The sequence below is a fragment of the Bos indicus x Bos taurus genome, chromosome 2 (assembly GCF_003369695.1).
Source record: "Bos indicus x Bos taurus breed Angus x Brahman F1 hybrid chromosome 2, Bos_hybrid_MaternalHap_v2.0, whole genome shotgun sequence".
In the NCBI taxonomy this organism is placed as follows: domain Eukaryota; kingdom Metazoa; phylum Chordata; class Mammalia; order Artiodactyla; family Bovidae; genus Bos; species Bos indicus x Bos taurus.
Window position 1 is genome coordinate 110,920,002 of NC_040077.1, and position 16,213 is coordinate 110,936,214.

General features: G+C 43.0%; 1 protein-coding gene across 2 annotated transcripts in view; it reads left to right on the plus strand.

Annotated features, from left to right (window-relative positions):
• Positions 1-7,152: 7,152 nt before the first annotated feature.
• ACSL3 (acyl-CoA synthetase long chain family member 3) overlaps positions 7,153-16,213 on the plus strand; it is a 75,089-nt gene continuing 66,028 nt past the window's right edge. Inside the window, exon 1 of one of the 2 annotated variants that reach the window (XM_027514648.1) lies at positions 7,153-7,401. The gene's annotated coding sequence lies outside the window, so the exon portion shown is untranslated. Of the gene's footprint in view, positions 7,402-7,841; positions 7,872-16,213 lie in introns of those variants that run through there. The other variant, XM_027514655.1, reaches the window with a different exon arrangement.

A 16,213-nucleotide genomic window follows, 5' to 3' on the forward strand; every position in this document is an offset into this window, starting at 1 on the left:
CTCTCCACCATGACCCGCCCATCTTGGGTTGCCCCACGGGCATGGCTTAGTTTCATTGTGTTAGACAAGGCTGTGGTCCTAGTGTGATTAGATTGACTAGTTTTCTGTGAGTATGGTTTCAGTGTGTTTGCCCTCTGATGCCGTCTTGCAACACCTACCGTCTTACTTGGGTTTGTCTTACCTTGGGCGTGGGGTATCTTTTCATGGCTGCTCCAGCAAAGCGCAGCCATTGTTGCTTACCTTGGACGAGGGGTATCTCCTTGTCCAAGTTCAATAAGGAAGTTCAATAAGGAACTCTAAAAAGAAATAAGACAGTTCATGAAAGGAGAAGGCTTAGGGGTTATTTACTTATTTCACAATTATATGAAGGTTCTTTATCAGAAAAATGTAGAAGTTTCTCTCTATTATTAAAAATGCTCTATTGCCTTTTACATCCTTCTTTTCTTCCTTCTTGATAACTGCCATGTGTGTGTGATGACTGGAACTCTAACACCTATTTTATGACCTTGAATATGGAAGTCACATATGAAGAAGCCACACACCGAGAATAGCAGAACAGAAAGAGAGAAGCATTCTGGGTCCCTGGTGGCTCAGATGGTAAAGAATCCATCTACAGTGTGGGGGACCTGGGTTCAAGCCCTGGGTTGGGACGATCCCCTGGAGGAGGGCATGCCAACCTACTCCAGTATTCTTGCCTGGAGAACCCCCATGGACAGAGAAGCCTGGCGGGCTACAGTCCACTGGGTTGCAAAGAGTTGGACATGACAGAGCAACTAAGCACACACAATAATTTCATGGAGTGGTTGTACTAACCTTGGAGTATCTGGTTCATACTCCTTATTTGTAGAATATGTGTAACCTTCTCATATTAGAGCCACTTATTTTGCATTTTCAGTTACATGCAGCCAAAATTAATTCTAGCTGATATTCTAGGTTTTCTCTCTCTGTCTTTTTAATCACATATAGAATCCAATGTTCTTGCCTGGAGAATCTCAGGGACGGGGGAGCCTGGTGGGATGCTCTCTATGGGGTCGCACAGAGTCCGGACATGACTGAAGCGACTTAGCAGCACCAGCAGCAGCAGAGTCTCTATTCCAGAATATATTTGAAAAATAACAGAAAACTAACTATACTGGACAGCTTAATATAACTGCCTGAATTCAGAGTTCTTTACAGATATACTTAAAAGATGGATAGGAAAGTCATATGAGTTGGTAAATTACAGAGGTTTAATAAAAGTATTATAATATAAAAGCTAAGTATTCAGAGACTCATTCATAAAAAAGTAAACAAGTCCAACAATGGATTTGAAGAGATTTTTAGGCATATAAAGTGAAAGTGAAGTCGCTCAGTAGTGTCCGACTCTTTGCGACCCCATAGACTGTAGCCTACCAGGCTCCTCCATCCATGGGATTTTCCAGGCAAGAGTACTGGAGTGGGGTGCCATTTCCTTCTCCAGAGGATCTTCCCGACCCAGGATCGAACCACGGTCTCCCACATTGTAGGCAGACGCTTTACCGTCTGAGCCACCAGGGAAGCCTAGGCATATAAGTATGTGTCAATCATTAAGGAAATCAGTCCTGAATATTCATTGGAAGGACTGATGCTGAGGCTGAAGCTCCAATACTTTGGCCACATGATGTGAAGAACTGACTCACTAGAAAAGACCCTGATGCTGGGAAAGATTGAAGGCAAGAGGAGAAGTGGATGACAAAGGATGAGATGCTTGGATGGCATCATCGACTCGATGGATATGAGTTTGAGCAAGCTCTGGGAGTTGGTGATGGACAGGGAAGCCTGGCGTGCTGTAGTCTATGGGTTCTCAAAGAGTCAGTCATGACTGAGTGACTGAACTGAAGTATATATAGCTAAGAAATGTTCACTGCCTTAACTGGAAATTATCATTAATCAAAATGAACTGGGAATAAAAAGAAATATGTGATCACTTTAAAAAGTCAATTAATTTTAGGCTATTTTAATGAAATTCTGACAGGCAAGAACTTGGAATGGATTCTTTAAAGATATTTTACAATTTTCAGGCCCTTGCTATAGTTTAGATATTCTGTTTTGTCTTTCAGGAAATGAAGAAGGGAGAAGAAAAATAAAAATGACTAAAGAGAGATAAAACAGGTCATTTGGAAAAGATTTTTTAAAAAAGATAGTCTAGCCTGGAAAAGAAAGAAGTAAAAGTGGAATTTAAAGCATTTCATGAATTTGAAATCTGCTTAGTCGTGTCCGACTCTTTGTGACCTCATGGGCTATAGAGTCCATGGAATTCTCTAAGCCAGAATACTGGAATGGGTAGCTTTTCCCTTCTCCAGGGGATCTTTCCAACCCAGGGATCAAACCCAGGTCTCCCACATTACAGGCAAATTCTTTACCAGCTGAGCCACAAGGGAAGCCCATGAATATTGGAGTGTGTGGCCTATCCCTTCTCCAGGAGATCTTCCCGAACCAGGAATTGAACCAGGGTCTCCTGCATTGCAGGCAGATTCTTTAACTCTGACGTATCAGGGAAGCCCTGATAGGTTCCCAAAAGGAAGGTTCCCAATCACTAAAGTGGAACAAAGTTGAACTACCCTAAATTGAAGAAAGAACACATTACTAGAGTGTTTACAGAATCCTATGTCATGGAAAGAGGTTGAGTTTTATAATGTCACTTCCTAGAGATCTTTATAGTCTACAGTGGATATGAAGTTTTCCCAGTGTGATGTCTCAACCCGTGATCAACCATATACATCCTTTCTGAGCTGATACCTGGGTAGCAAAGGGCTTCCTAGAAGGACCACAGGATTGGGATACACAGGATCGCTTAGAATTATTCTGATTCTTTCCTTGAAACTCAGTAATTAGACAATTTCTTGAAATACATTTCAGCTTTTTTTGAAACAAAAGGCAGACACTGTTGATTGTCCACCTGTAGCAGATTCTGCTGACACCCTGAATTTACCACCAGGTATTCTCGAGTCCAGGACATTCTGACAGCATCTGTGGATCTCTATCTTAGAGCTTTCTCTCTACCAGAGTGTAAGGCAGTAATTTGTCCCTATTGGGTTTAATATGTAACCCAGGCTCGAGTCTTCCAATTCTGCTTTCTGAGTCTTGCTAGCTCCACAATCTGAGGAGGGCTCACAGAGTATCTGATTTGCCTTCATGGCATCTTGTATAACTCTGATCTGCAAATAAGAAGCCCATTTTCCTGCAGAGTGGCAGCAATGGGCATGTGACTATAGGATCCTTGGGTGCTACCATATGCATGCCACCTGACAGAACTCAAATAATTCTGAAAGGCCCAGCTAAGGAGTCAGCTTGAGGTTTATACTTTTTTGGGTGGGACCCTGTACTTCAAAATATGAGACATGCTTTGAACCAAAGGTCAAATGATGTTCTGTCCCCAGTTGTTAAAATATACTCTCCCATTCTCCTAGTGAATGATCTATGATTGAGCTAAGCTTATCAGGGCAATTTCATTTGATAATTACTGCTTTAGGGGAAGTGGGTTGAGTACATCTTGGAAGATAAGAAACATGTACTGACATGTAGAAGCCAATTTTCCTCTCTGACTTTGGATGGAATATTAAGTAAAGATAACAATGGAGAAAAACAAAACAAAACAAAACAAACAACAACAACAACAAAAAAAAACAATGGAGGGACTTCCCTGGTGGTCCAGTGGTTAAGAAAATGCTTTGCAATGCAGGAGACATGGGTTCGATCCCTGGTTGGGGGACTAAGATTCCACATTCAGTGTAGCAACTAAGCCCGTGCTCTCGTGCCACAATTAGATAGCCCATACATTCCAACGAAACATCCTGCGTGACACAGTGAAGATCTCATGTTCTGCAACTAAGACCTGACACAGTCAAATAGATAAATAAATGCTCGGAGCAGTTGCAGCCATTCTGTTACCAGGAAGAGAAAGAAAATGAACACCGAGAGTGGCAGAGTAAAGACACAGAAGGAGCTGGGTTCTTACACCAGTGAGCCCTATGAAGAAATCCTGGAATTGCCTTCCTCTGGACATTTTCAGTGACATAAGAGATAATTTTATTGTTTTAGCCACTTTTAGTCAGAGATGGGTAATTTCCAGTGATGTCCGTAGTGGACACTGTTGATTAGGGCTTCTCACATTTATTCCTTTCCATGGCTATTTCTGTGTTGATGGAGTCCACCTTCCACTATAAAGGCCAAAAATGCTGATTTTTCCTGGCTTACCTTGCAGCTAGAATATGACCATATGACCCAATTCTGGCCGATAGGACTTGAAGAGCACTCAGTTATTAGCTTTCTGAGAAAGGATTTCCTCCTTAATTAGAAGTGACATTTAGGAAACATTCTCCTATTCTTTGACTACACACTATTGTGTTCTCATGTGACACTTGAAACTGTGGTGGCCATCTGTGAGTGTGATGGTCTAAGGAGAAAGCCAGAGTGAAAGATGTAAAGACTCAGGTCCTCAGTGACCTGGCAGAGTCCTTGAACCCATCTTAGATCTGCCCTGCCTCTTGAGTTATATTTAAGTGAGGTACATAAATGTCATAATCTAAGTTGATTGTTGTTGGATGTTCTGCTCCTTGAGGCCAGAGCCATCTTAACTCAGAGGTCTAGGGCTGTTACATCACTTCAGTCACTGTCTCGTATGTGTGTGCGTGCTCAGTAGCTCCAGTCCTGTGACCCTGAGGACTATAGCTCATCAAGCTCCTCTGTCCATGTGATTTTCCAGGCAAGAATACTGGAGTGGGTTGCAATTCCTTCATCCAGGGGATCTTCCCGACTCAGGGATTGAACCTGTGGCTCCGGCAGTCTCCTGCAGTGCAGGTGGATTCTTTATCAGCTGCGCTACCCTGAAAGCCCATCAATCACTGTCTTCCCCTCCTGTTGCTGCTGCTGCTGAGTCACTTCAGTCATGTCTGACTGTGTGACCCCATAGACGCCAGCCCACCAGGCTCCCCTGTTCCTGGGATTCTCCAGGCAAGAACATTGGAGTGGGGTGCCATTTCCTTCTCCAATGTCTTCCCCTCCTAATCTACCAGAAATGAAAGAACAAAAAAAGTTTCTGTTGAACTTCTAAACACCAGCTGGTTCTGGTTTTACATTTTACTGATGATGAAAAATGCTAATAGTATATCATTTGCTCTACAATCACAAACTATTTCTGGGCCCCTCCACAGAAGACAATCATTAGGTATTCATGAAAATTACAAAGACGTCTCCTCTCAACAGTCCTGCAATTTGGAGAAATAACAAAACTGTAAAAGGAATTGTTGGATGTTTTCATTCAGTTGGGCATTACAGCTTCTGAATTGAGTTTTCCTAAAAAAAAAAGGGAAATACAACCAAATTCCCTTATTCTTTCAGATGCTGTAAATAAAAATATACTGAAAACCTGTCTAAAAGAAGAGCAGTTATGCATGTATTATTTTATTTAAACAACAAAACATCATAGAGACTGGAAATATTACTGTTTACTGTAAGCGAACAGGATGAGAATTTAGAAGGAACATTTTCTTTTAAAAGTATATATCATACCCACACAGCTGCTTAGCCACACACATACACTAGTAATATCGAAAGAGATAATGAAGATGTTAGGATGTTGCTGGAATTCTACAAGTCTGCTTTATGATTATTGATGGGGAATAAAAAAAAGATTCCTGCCTTGGAAATTACTTATTTTCTAGAGACTTTTCCTGGTTCTAGAACTACCACTTTGATGGTATACTTTGCTCAGCATGCAGAATGATGGTGGTCTTTTAGGTAAGAAATCTTCAGGACTTAATCCTTTGATAGGGCTTCGACAGATTGGGAAGCAACTGAACCTCTTCCTCTAGCAAGAAGAGCAGGTTTCCTGGGTCAGGGATCCTTTCCTTTAGGTAGTTAAATTGGCTTGGGGCCCAAGGTGAGTGAACTTTCTTTGCTCCTCGACTCATCACTCCAGACAGCGCAAGTTCAGGCGGCTTCACAGATTTCCCAAGAGAAATCGAGCCCCTGCTTTTGCCCAAGGCTGGCTCATGCACGTCACCTTTCACCTACTTTAAAGATAAGTTTTGCATAGCATGGTGGTTTACTATTCAAGTAGCTATTTCTAGCTCCTTCATTACTTCAAAACAAAATGAAACCCTCCAAATGTTTTACTTCTTGTGGAATCGAGTCTGACTTAAAAGTTATAACTTCGTTCACAGACCACTAAATAATATGTTGAATTAAAGAGAGAGAGAGAGGAAAAAAAAAAAAAAAAGCTCAACCCCACTACAGCTTGCGTAATGAAAGCCATCTTTTTAATAGTGTATTGTAGTTGTTATTTTAGTCATTTGTGTTTTGCTTTGTTGGCTTGCAGGAAGGCAGTCTACCTGCACTCTTTTCCCCATTAATAGTGTCTAAAGTGAAATATAATGGCAAACTCTTCAAAATACAGAAACGCGTTCAGCTTCATAAAAAGAAGTCCAAAAATAGTACTGAGGGGTCAACTTTATCCTTTAGAAAACAAGTATCAATCTTGTATATGACTTCCCTGGTAGCTCAGACGGTAAAGCGTCTGCCTACAATGCGTATAAAGAGTGAGTGCATCGAGGGGAGATGGGCTATTTGCTGGGTTCGGTGAAGCCAAAGCAAGAATAAAAAACCTGCTTTGAATTCCTGAGCCCCTCTCGCTTCAGACATTTCCCCAAATCATTTTATTTTCCAAAATCTGACAAATCTGTGCAAGAACGAAACACATAATCCAGTTAAGAAGGAAGATAATGGCGCACTTTTTTTCCAGAGCTATATTAAGATTTATAGATTACAGCAACATCTGCGTTTGTAGTTTTTGGGAGGGGCGAGGCGCTGGTCTTTCCAACCCTAGGGGAAGGGCCCTCCCGCAGACCGAGCCGGACGGCTCCTCCTCCACCCACGTCCCGGCCGCACAGTCCGGCTCCCCTCCCCCGCCGCCGCGGTCCAGCCCTTCCCCGCCGACCGGCCCCCGCCCCGCGCAGGCTGCGGCTGGGTCCCGTCCGCCGCGGCTCGGGCGAATGACCCGTAGTAACCCCGCCCCGCCCCCGGCCGCCCGCCGCGCTCCCGGCCGGAATTCGATAGGCCCAGCCCCGCACGCGCCACCGCCCGCGGGCCAATGGGCGGCGGCCTCTCTGCATATGCAACGAGCGCCGGCCGGGGGTGCGCGTCCCGGGCGGTTCGGCTCAACAGACGCTGGTCTGCCGGCGCCGGGGTGCGAGTCCGCGCTTGTTGCCGCGGCCGGGTCTGGGACGAGGCGGTGGCGGCGGACCGAATAGCAGACGGCCGTCTCCTCGCAGTGCGACCGCGGCGGCAGCGTCAGGGTCCCCAGGAGGCGGCCCAGGGCGCCAGTGCTCTGGGGGCGCAACCCAGGCCTGCGTGGGTCTGAGGAACCGGGGCCCCGGCGTCGCGGTGAGTGCGGCACTCGTTGTGGGCACGGCGGGGCCTCCGCGTGCGGAAGGGCTGCTCCCCACGGGCGACCCTGGCCCGGGGAAAGGATGCGGCCGGCCTGGAGGCCCCGGATCCCCGACGTCGCCGCCTAGCCCGGCGGTGCGGGGGTACCGGGCCGCCCCGCGGCGAGGGTGGGAGGTGCCGCCGTGGGGTCTGGGAAGCGGGTGAGGTGGGGCCCGAGGCCGCAGAGCCCACGTGAACCCGGGGGGAACCGCAGCCCGAGTGGCCGAGTTGTCCGGAGGAGGAAGGATGCGCGGGGTTCCCTCCGGGCGCTTTGGGGGCGGGGTGGGTTGGAGGTTGGCCACTTTCACTAGCCGGGCTCTGACGCGGTCCTCGGGAGGAAACACCCCTGCGGTTTCCGAAACCCAGGCTGGAGGGGCGAGCGGGGGGTGTGTTGCTGCCGGCCATGAGGAGAGATTGGGGGATATGAGGTGGGTCGACCTTGGTTTTTGTTCTGGCCGCGATCGGAGGCGATGGGCCTGGGATGAATCCTATTTGTCTGGGGTTGGGAGTTGAAGGTTTACTTTTCTCTAGGTATATTTTAATTATGCACCGGTAATGGAATGGGTAATTCCGAGCAACTCGAGCGGGGTAGGAATGATGCAGCCCGTTTCACAGATGGGGAACCCGAGGCCCAGAAACATTGAGCTGGTTTGTCCAGGCTGGCTTTGGAAAAAGTGCTCTAAGCTATTGTGTGTTTTGTTGTTTAGTCGCTAAGTCGTATCCGACTCTCTGCGACCCCATGGACTGTAGCCCATCAGGCTCCTCTGTCCACGGGATTCTCCAGGCAAGAACACTGGAGTGGGGTGCCATTTCCTCCTCCAGGGGATCTTCGCGACCCAGGGATCGAACCCCCTTGTCTCCTGATTGGCGAGCGGGATTCTTTACCACTGAGTCAGCTAGGAATCGCAGAGAGAATCACAGCTTCTCTTTGCCATGATTTGGGGGCAAGTTAATGTGTCCAAACAGCAGTTCTCTCCACCTGTAAAATGGGAATAACCACCACCTTAGAGAGTTGTTAACATACTATGCAGAGACTCTTCGTAGGAAACCTGGAATGTTATAAAGGCTCAATAAGTGTCAGCTGAGAGGGAATAGGCCTTGTGAAATTGATTGTGGCGGAATAAGATGACAAGCAGCTGACACTGAGTCTTTATAACATTCCAGGTTTCCTACGAAGAGTTTCTGCATAGTATCTCTAAAACTGTTAACAACTCTCTAAGGTGGTAGTTATTCCCATTTTATAGCTGGAGAGAATTGCTGTTTGGACACATTAACTTGCCCCCAGATGACTGCAAGTAAGAGGGGAAGCTGTGATCAGACCCGCCTGTGAAAATCTAGAGCTCTCTTATCCAAGCGTTATATTATACTGCCTCTCTTTGGTGGCTGGCTGAATAGTTGTCACAGTGGAGTTTTGTTTGAGTGGCCAGGAGAGCAGTCATTTGATGATAACCTTTTCTGGTTCCCCAGGTTTGTTTCAGGAGTTGAGGGGTGCTGCTGAGTTGCTCCTAAAACTGTGTATTAGAAGGTTATTACTGGGAATAAGTGTGGCGACGCGGGAGTGTACTGTATAGACTGTTCTTTTGTGTTCTGGAGTGTTCTTATGCAGTTCTTAACACTTAGGAATGAGTAAGGCTTCTTCAGTCACTGGCATTTTCCTTTTAGTCTTTCCCTAGTTCGTTCTTTTTCTGTAAAAAGAGTCGGTTCTGTAGTAAGATGGCGGTGTTGGGTGTAGGCTGGATGTACGGAGATGTACACTGGATATACGGGGTTGGGGTGACAAGTCACCTAGTGTCCTTGGGTCTCAGTTACTGGGCTTGTGAGCTGTGTGCACTGGATGACTTAATGTTATCCTTCTTGAAGGAAGGATGGATGGGGAAAATCAATCCCTGCTTGGTTTGGGGCGTCAGAGCCCCAAAAAAGTCCCAACGATTTTCTCCTTGCTTGTGTGCTCTTCTGCTGTCCTGTTTAATAATTCCTTATTTAGTTAATTGCTCACTTAGAGCCTTTAATTCCTATTCTGTGTCAGACAGCATGTAAGGTATGCATGTAAGGGAATGCAGCAGAGAACAGAATTGATGCCATTTTTGCCTTTAGGGAGGAAAGAATATGAAACAGGTCATCATATAAATAATAGATAATTACAAATTATGATATGTATAATGAAGGAAAAGTAACATGTGAATGAGTAGTATATAGACTGTTGTGATTTAGATGGAAATCTAGTCTAGGGAGGGTTTTTTTTTTTTTAAATGGTGGGTGACAAGTGCTTGGGTGACTAGACTGGGTACTATTAAAAAAAAAAAACTTTTAAATTTGGGCATGATTTTAGATTTATAGAAAAGTTGCAGGAATATTCCTATATACCATAGCCCAGCTCCCCTGCTGTAATATTAGCATGTTGCATAACCTTGGTTCATGTGTCAAAACAAAAGGTTAATATTGATACTATACTCTTAACTAAATTATAAACTATGTTCAGATATCACCAATTTTTCCATGAATGCCCTTTTTTGTGTTCCAGGATTGAGTCCATGATACCAGCTGGCATTTTGCGTTCATGTTATTTTAGTCTCCTCTAGTATTAAATACTAATTTAAAAATTTCCCTTTTATGAGTTACTTTTTTTTTATGATTTACTTTTAATAGTTTGTAATAGTAAGTGGTATAGAACACTAAGAAAGTAAATATATGGATATGTAAAATAAACTACTATATATTAACCCTTTTAGTGGTTCCAATTTTGTTTAAATTAGGATTGCCCAGTATCAGTATGTAGAAAATTTCTTTCTAAGCCGATCATCAGTTGACAGGCACTTGGGTTGCTTCCATGTCTTGGCTATTGTAAATAGTGCCGCTAATATATATGTATTCAAATGTTCATTTTGAATTACAGTTTTCATCTTTTCTGGAGTGGAATTGCTGGGTCTCGTGGTAGTTCTATTTTTAGTCTTTTAAAGTACCTCCTTACTGTTTCTCTAGTGGCTGCACCAAATTACATTCCCACCAACAGAATAGTAGGGTTCTTTTTTCTCCTTTAGTATTTATTATTTGTAGACTTTTTGATGGTAGCCATGCTGACAGGTGTGAGCCTCATCACTACCTCATTGTGGTTTTGACTTTTCGTTTCTCTGGTAATGATGTCAAACATCTTTTCACGTGTGTGTTGGCCATCTGTATGTCTTTTTTTCCTGAGAAATGTCCATTTAGGTCTTCTGCCCATTTTAATTTTTTTTGATAGAGTTATGTGAGCTGTTTGTATATTTTGAATATTAACCCTTTGTTGCATCATTTGTAAATACTTCTCTCATAGGTTGTCTTTTCATTTTGCTTACTGTTCCTTTTGCTGTGCAAAGGCTTTTAAGTCTCATTTGTCAATTAAAAGATGCCTGCTCCTTGGAAGAAAAGCTGTGACAAACCTAGACAGCATATTAAAAAGCAGAGACATTACTTTGCCGACAAAGTAATGTCTGTCTAGTCAGAGCTGTGGTTTTTCCAGTAGTCATGTATGGGTGTGAGAGTTGGACTATAGAGAAAGCCGAGGGGAGGGAGGTGGGAGGGGAGTTCAGGATGGGGAACATGTGTACACCTGTGGTGGATTCATGTTGATATATGGCAAAACCAATACAATATTGTAAAGTAGCCTTCAATTAAATAAGTTCATATTAAAAAAATAAAAATAGTAAAATATTAAAAAAAAAAAAAAAAGGCTGAGCGCCGAAGAATTGATGCTTTTTAACTGTGGTGTTGGAGAAGGCTCTTGAGAGTCCCTTGGACTGGCAGGGAGATTAAACCAGTCAATTCTAAAGGAAATCAACCATGATTATTCATTGGAAGGACTGATGCTGAGGCTGAAGCTCCAATACTTTGGCCAACTGGTGGGAAGAACTGACTCATTAGAAAAGACTCTGATGCTGGGAAAGATTGAAGGAGGAAGGAGAAGGGGATGACAGAGAATGAGATGCCTGGATGGCATCACTGACTCAACTGATATGAGTTTGAGCAAACTGTGGGAGATGGTAAAGGACAGGGAAGCCTGGAGTGCTGCAGTCCATGGGATCACAGAGTCAGACATGACTGAGAGACTGAACTGAACTGTATTTTTATTTCCTTTGCCTTGGGAGACTGATCTAAGAAAATACTGCTATGATTTATGCAAAGAGTGTTTTGCCCGTGTTCTTTTCTAGGAGTTTTATGGTGTCATGTCTTATATTGTGTTGCTCAGTCATGTCCATTTCTTTGCCACCCCATGGACTGTAGCTCGCCAGGCTCCTCTGTCCATGGGGTTTTCCAGGCAAGAATACTGGAGTGGGTTGCCATTTCCTCCTCCAGGGAATCTTCCCAGCCCAGGGATCGAACCCACATTGCTTACCTCACCTTTGTTGGCAGATGGATTCTTTACCACTAGCGCCTCCTGGGAAGCCCTGTCTTACGTTAGATCTTTAAACAATTTGGAGTTTATTTTTGTATATGTTTGGAGGAATGTTCCAACTTGTTTTACCTGTAGCTGTCCAGCGTTCCCAGCACCACTCACTGTAGAGCCTGTCTTTTTTTCTGGGGAGATTTTTGAATTGATTTGGTGAGATACTACTAGATACTACTAGATGACAATCTTGCATTCTGGTGCTGTAGTTAAATGTACATATAACCAAGAGTTAGGGAACTTTTTTGAGCAACAGTACTTTTTAAACCTCAGTGTCTGTTCCTCCTCAGAATGTCACTCCAGCTCACATTGCAAGATGTGAAAATGAGAGAGGGACTTTTTTTCAAGACGTCATTCTGCCTGCCTTTTGAGTACTTACAGCTTAAATATTCCTGTAATATTTAAACTTTCCCTGTTCAAATGAGCAGTTGGGAAGCAAGAAACTTTATATGAGTTTTGGACATCAGGCTGGGATTTGGATGTTTTCAGGAAAGCTAGGCCAAAAAAAGGTGACAGTTTTTTCAAACTTTAGGTAAGTAGCAATATATTTATCAAAAGTACCTGATGTAGTTTATCCTTTACAGAGTGACTTAAAATTCTAATCTCTTAGGAGTCAAATGATGACATGGTTTGGGAAATACAAGCCGTTAAATGTGTGGCTCTTTGAGTTGAATGTGTATTAAAGCAGTACAAGTGACTCATTGCAGTGCCTTTACTGAATTCCATTTGCAGAGTACTGAGCTAGATGCATAATGTGCAATAAATAAAAAGATGAACTTGTGAAATCCTTGCTTTCAAGGAGATTTCAACTTAATGAATACTAATACTCAGATTTAATTTTTTTCCCCTTTTTAAGCTAACATGAAAGTGCTTTCATGTTAGCTTATTTGATTTTTACAGCCTTATATCATTAGCAGAAATACTGAGAAAAGGGAGATTTAGAGGCAAAATTGCCAGATGTGGTAATTAATAGTAGTCAATGGATTGGCAGAAGGGGAAGCTGAATGATGACTAGTTTACCATTTTGGTGCCATCAGTGGAGAGATGACGGGTGAGATTGCCTGTGGAGAAACTAGAAAGAGAAGTGGAAGAGGCTGAGTTTGTCCAGGAGATGGACACAGTGGCTAGTCATGTGAGAGGGACAGCCTGAAGCAGGTGTCCCTGCTGCCGTGGAGAAGCACTCACCACTGTGGAATGCTCCTGTGTGAAAACTGGAGCACCATCTGTTGGATTTAGCAACTGAGAAGTCACGCTGACCTTGGGAGGAGATACTGATATGATGGTCAGGATGGGGTGGGGAGCAGAAGTAAGGGGAAGATGGGGAAAATGGGAATTGCAAGAGTAGGAAACTGCTCCGGAGAGTGTTGATTGGTAGCACGATATATACCTGTGGCTGATTCATGTTTATATTAGGCAGAAAACAAGAAAATTCTGTAAAGCAATTATCCTTCAATTAAAAAAACAGGTAAGCTTAAAAAAAAACATGCTGATGGGAAAGTGTCTGACTGGGGGGATGTTGAGTATAGATCAGGAAGCTGTTACTTGTTCATGCAAAATGGAGCCTTGAGCAATTTCCAGAAAATTGCCAAGAACTGTTAAATTCCTAAAAATCAGCCACTTTTCACTGACTCATGACAGTCTTTTTAGAAAACCTCACTACACAGCATTGTGTAAAGCTGATTTAACATGTGACTTAGTCTTGATTTTATTCACCTTAATATAGTATCTACTTTCATCTGACTTTTGATCATAGTTTTTCTTTTATAAAGAAGGAGACATTATAAACATTAAATCCTGTGATTTCTTCAGTGTGCTATTTTTAGTTTCATAATAAACGTTTTCAGACTGCTTCTGTTTTCCTGACATTTTAAGTGCCTAAATTCTTTTTGTTTAAAACTGTAACTTCTATTTTTACTGAAATATGTTTACTTTTGTTTCACGTTTCCCATTTTGAGGAATAAAGAATTGTCAGATGATTCAGCGGGTTTAACTGATCTGCTAATTTTTATTTGGAGCTGAAGATACCAAAATAACCAATGTTTTGGATAAACTGGCTAACTATAGTTATCTACTTGTTTGTGAAGGTATTATGAGGATATGTAGGGGGCATTGATTTATTTATATATATTTCTTTTTTAAAATTTGTTTTTAATTGGAGGATGATTGCTTTACAATATTGTGTTGGTTTCTGCCATACAACAGCTTGAATCAGCCATAAGTGTATATGTATGCCCTCCCTCTCGAACCTCCCTCCCACCCCCACATGCCACCCCTCCAGGTTGTCACTGAGCACCTTGTAACCCTGTTGAGCTCCCTGTGTCATACAGCAGCTTCCCGCTAGTTGTCTGCTTTGCATATGGCAGTGTATGTGTTTCAGTGCTACGCTTTCAGTTCGTCCCACTATCTTCTTCCGCGGCTGTGTCCACCAGTCTGCATCTCTTGTTCCTGTTCTGCAAATAGGTTCATCAGTACTGTTTTTCTAGATTCCATATATATGCATTAGTATACTACAATTGTTTTTCTCTTTCTGACTTACTTCACTCTGTATAACAGACTCCAGGTTCATCCACCTTAGTTCAACTGACTAAATTTGTTCCTTTTTATGACTGAGTAACTTTCCATTGTATATATGTACCACAGCGTCTTTATCCCATTCATCTGTCAGTAGACATCTAGGTTACTTCCATGTCCTGGCTATTGTAAATAGTGCTGCAATAAACATTGGGAATACATGTGTCTTTTTGAATTGTGGTTTTTCTCAGGGTATATGCCCAGTAGTGGGATTGCTGGGTCATATTGTAGTTTTAGTCCTAGTTTTTTTTTTTTTTTTTTTTTTTTAAGGAATCTACTCAAATTAGTGCATATCTTGCAAGACACTGGGAATTTGAAAATGACTAAGGATCGTCCCTGCTCTAAAAGAGCTCAGGATTCATGAAAGGAAATGTATGAACATTATATGTATAAGGGAAGAAGGTATACGAGCTGTTACTGTGCAGTATAGCTCATACAGACGGAACAGGGCAGGAAAAAGGGGAGACTTGACAGGGGAGGTCTTGTTTTTTTTCTTTCCTTCAGAAGTAGTTTTTTGGCAGGAAGTAGCAAGGTATTGTGAATCCAGCACGTGAGCAAACCCGTCAAGCATACATTACTTAAAGGGGACTAGGAAATACTAATTCCTTAAGAATGAGAGTGTTCAAGCTATCTGAAGATACATAAAAGATATGGTTAATGTTAAGTGAGCAATACAGAGGTTATAGTGATAGTGAAGTCGCTCAGTCGTGTCTGACTCTTCACGACCCCATGGACAGTAGCCAACCAGGCTCCTCCGTTCATGGGATTTTCCAGGCAAGAATACTGGAGTGGGTTGCCATTTCCTTCTCCAGGAAAGAGGTCCTATTGACCAGGGTCGCCAGGAAAAGATCAGCTGAGCAAATGAAACATAGATTGGATTAGAAAAAAACAGTTGGGTTTAAGGTAGAGGTACTCTAATGGGGATGTCCAGGGCAATTGGGGAGGAGCAGGATTGACAAATCAATTGAGGCATCCTCTGTTATGGGGGACTAGAGAAACTGTGAGCATAAGTCACAGAGAAACATAAGTCATAGAGAGACAAAAACACCAGAGCCTTGGAGGATGAAGACTATTAAGACCTTGCCTAAGACTCATTTATTGATTCCTTCAGCTCACCAAGTACAGTTGGCCCTTGAACAACATGGGTTTGAACTGTGTGGGTCCACTTACTTGTGGATTCCCCACCTCCCCACAATGCAATGTATACTACAGCACTACACAATCCAAGGTTGGTTGAATCCCTGGATGTGGAACCATGAATATGGAGGGCTGACTATAAAATTATATAGTAATTATAAAACCTTGTGTTGTTGAAGGGTCAGCTGTAATTGTCAAAAGAATGGTAGCAAGGGATGGGAATAGGAAGGGAGACTGGGCAGCCAGTAAGTGAAGAGAACCCTATGAACTCTGCATTTCAGGTCTGGCCGGAGTTGTTTCTAACACTGCTGTTTGTGGGTGTCGCGCTGCCCATACCAATTAGCCTTTGAGGAGCTGTTTCCTCGTCTGTAAAGCTTTCTTGCTCAGCGCTCTTGTGAGCTGCTTCTCCATCAGTGCTTTTTTGCTTTTATTCTCTTTCCATCTCTTCCTTTTACTTGGCTCAAGACTTTTTCTGTTTCTGCCTTATTTCTTTTTTCAGCTTCTTTGAAACTTTATCAGTTAACGTTTTGTGTTTCCCCCTGTGTTTACGTGTTTGCTACTTGTAATTTACTAGGGCATTTTCATGTGTTTTATTAAATACTGGGCTTCACTTGTGACTCAGCTGATAAAGACTCTGCCTGG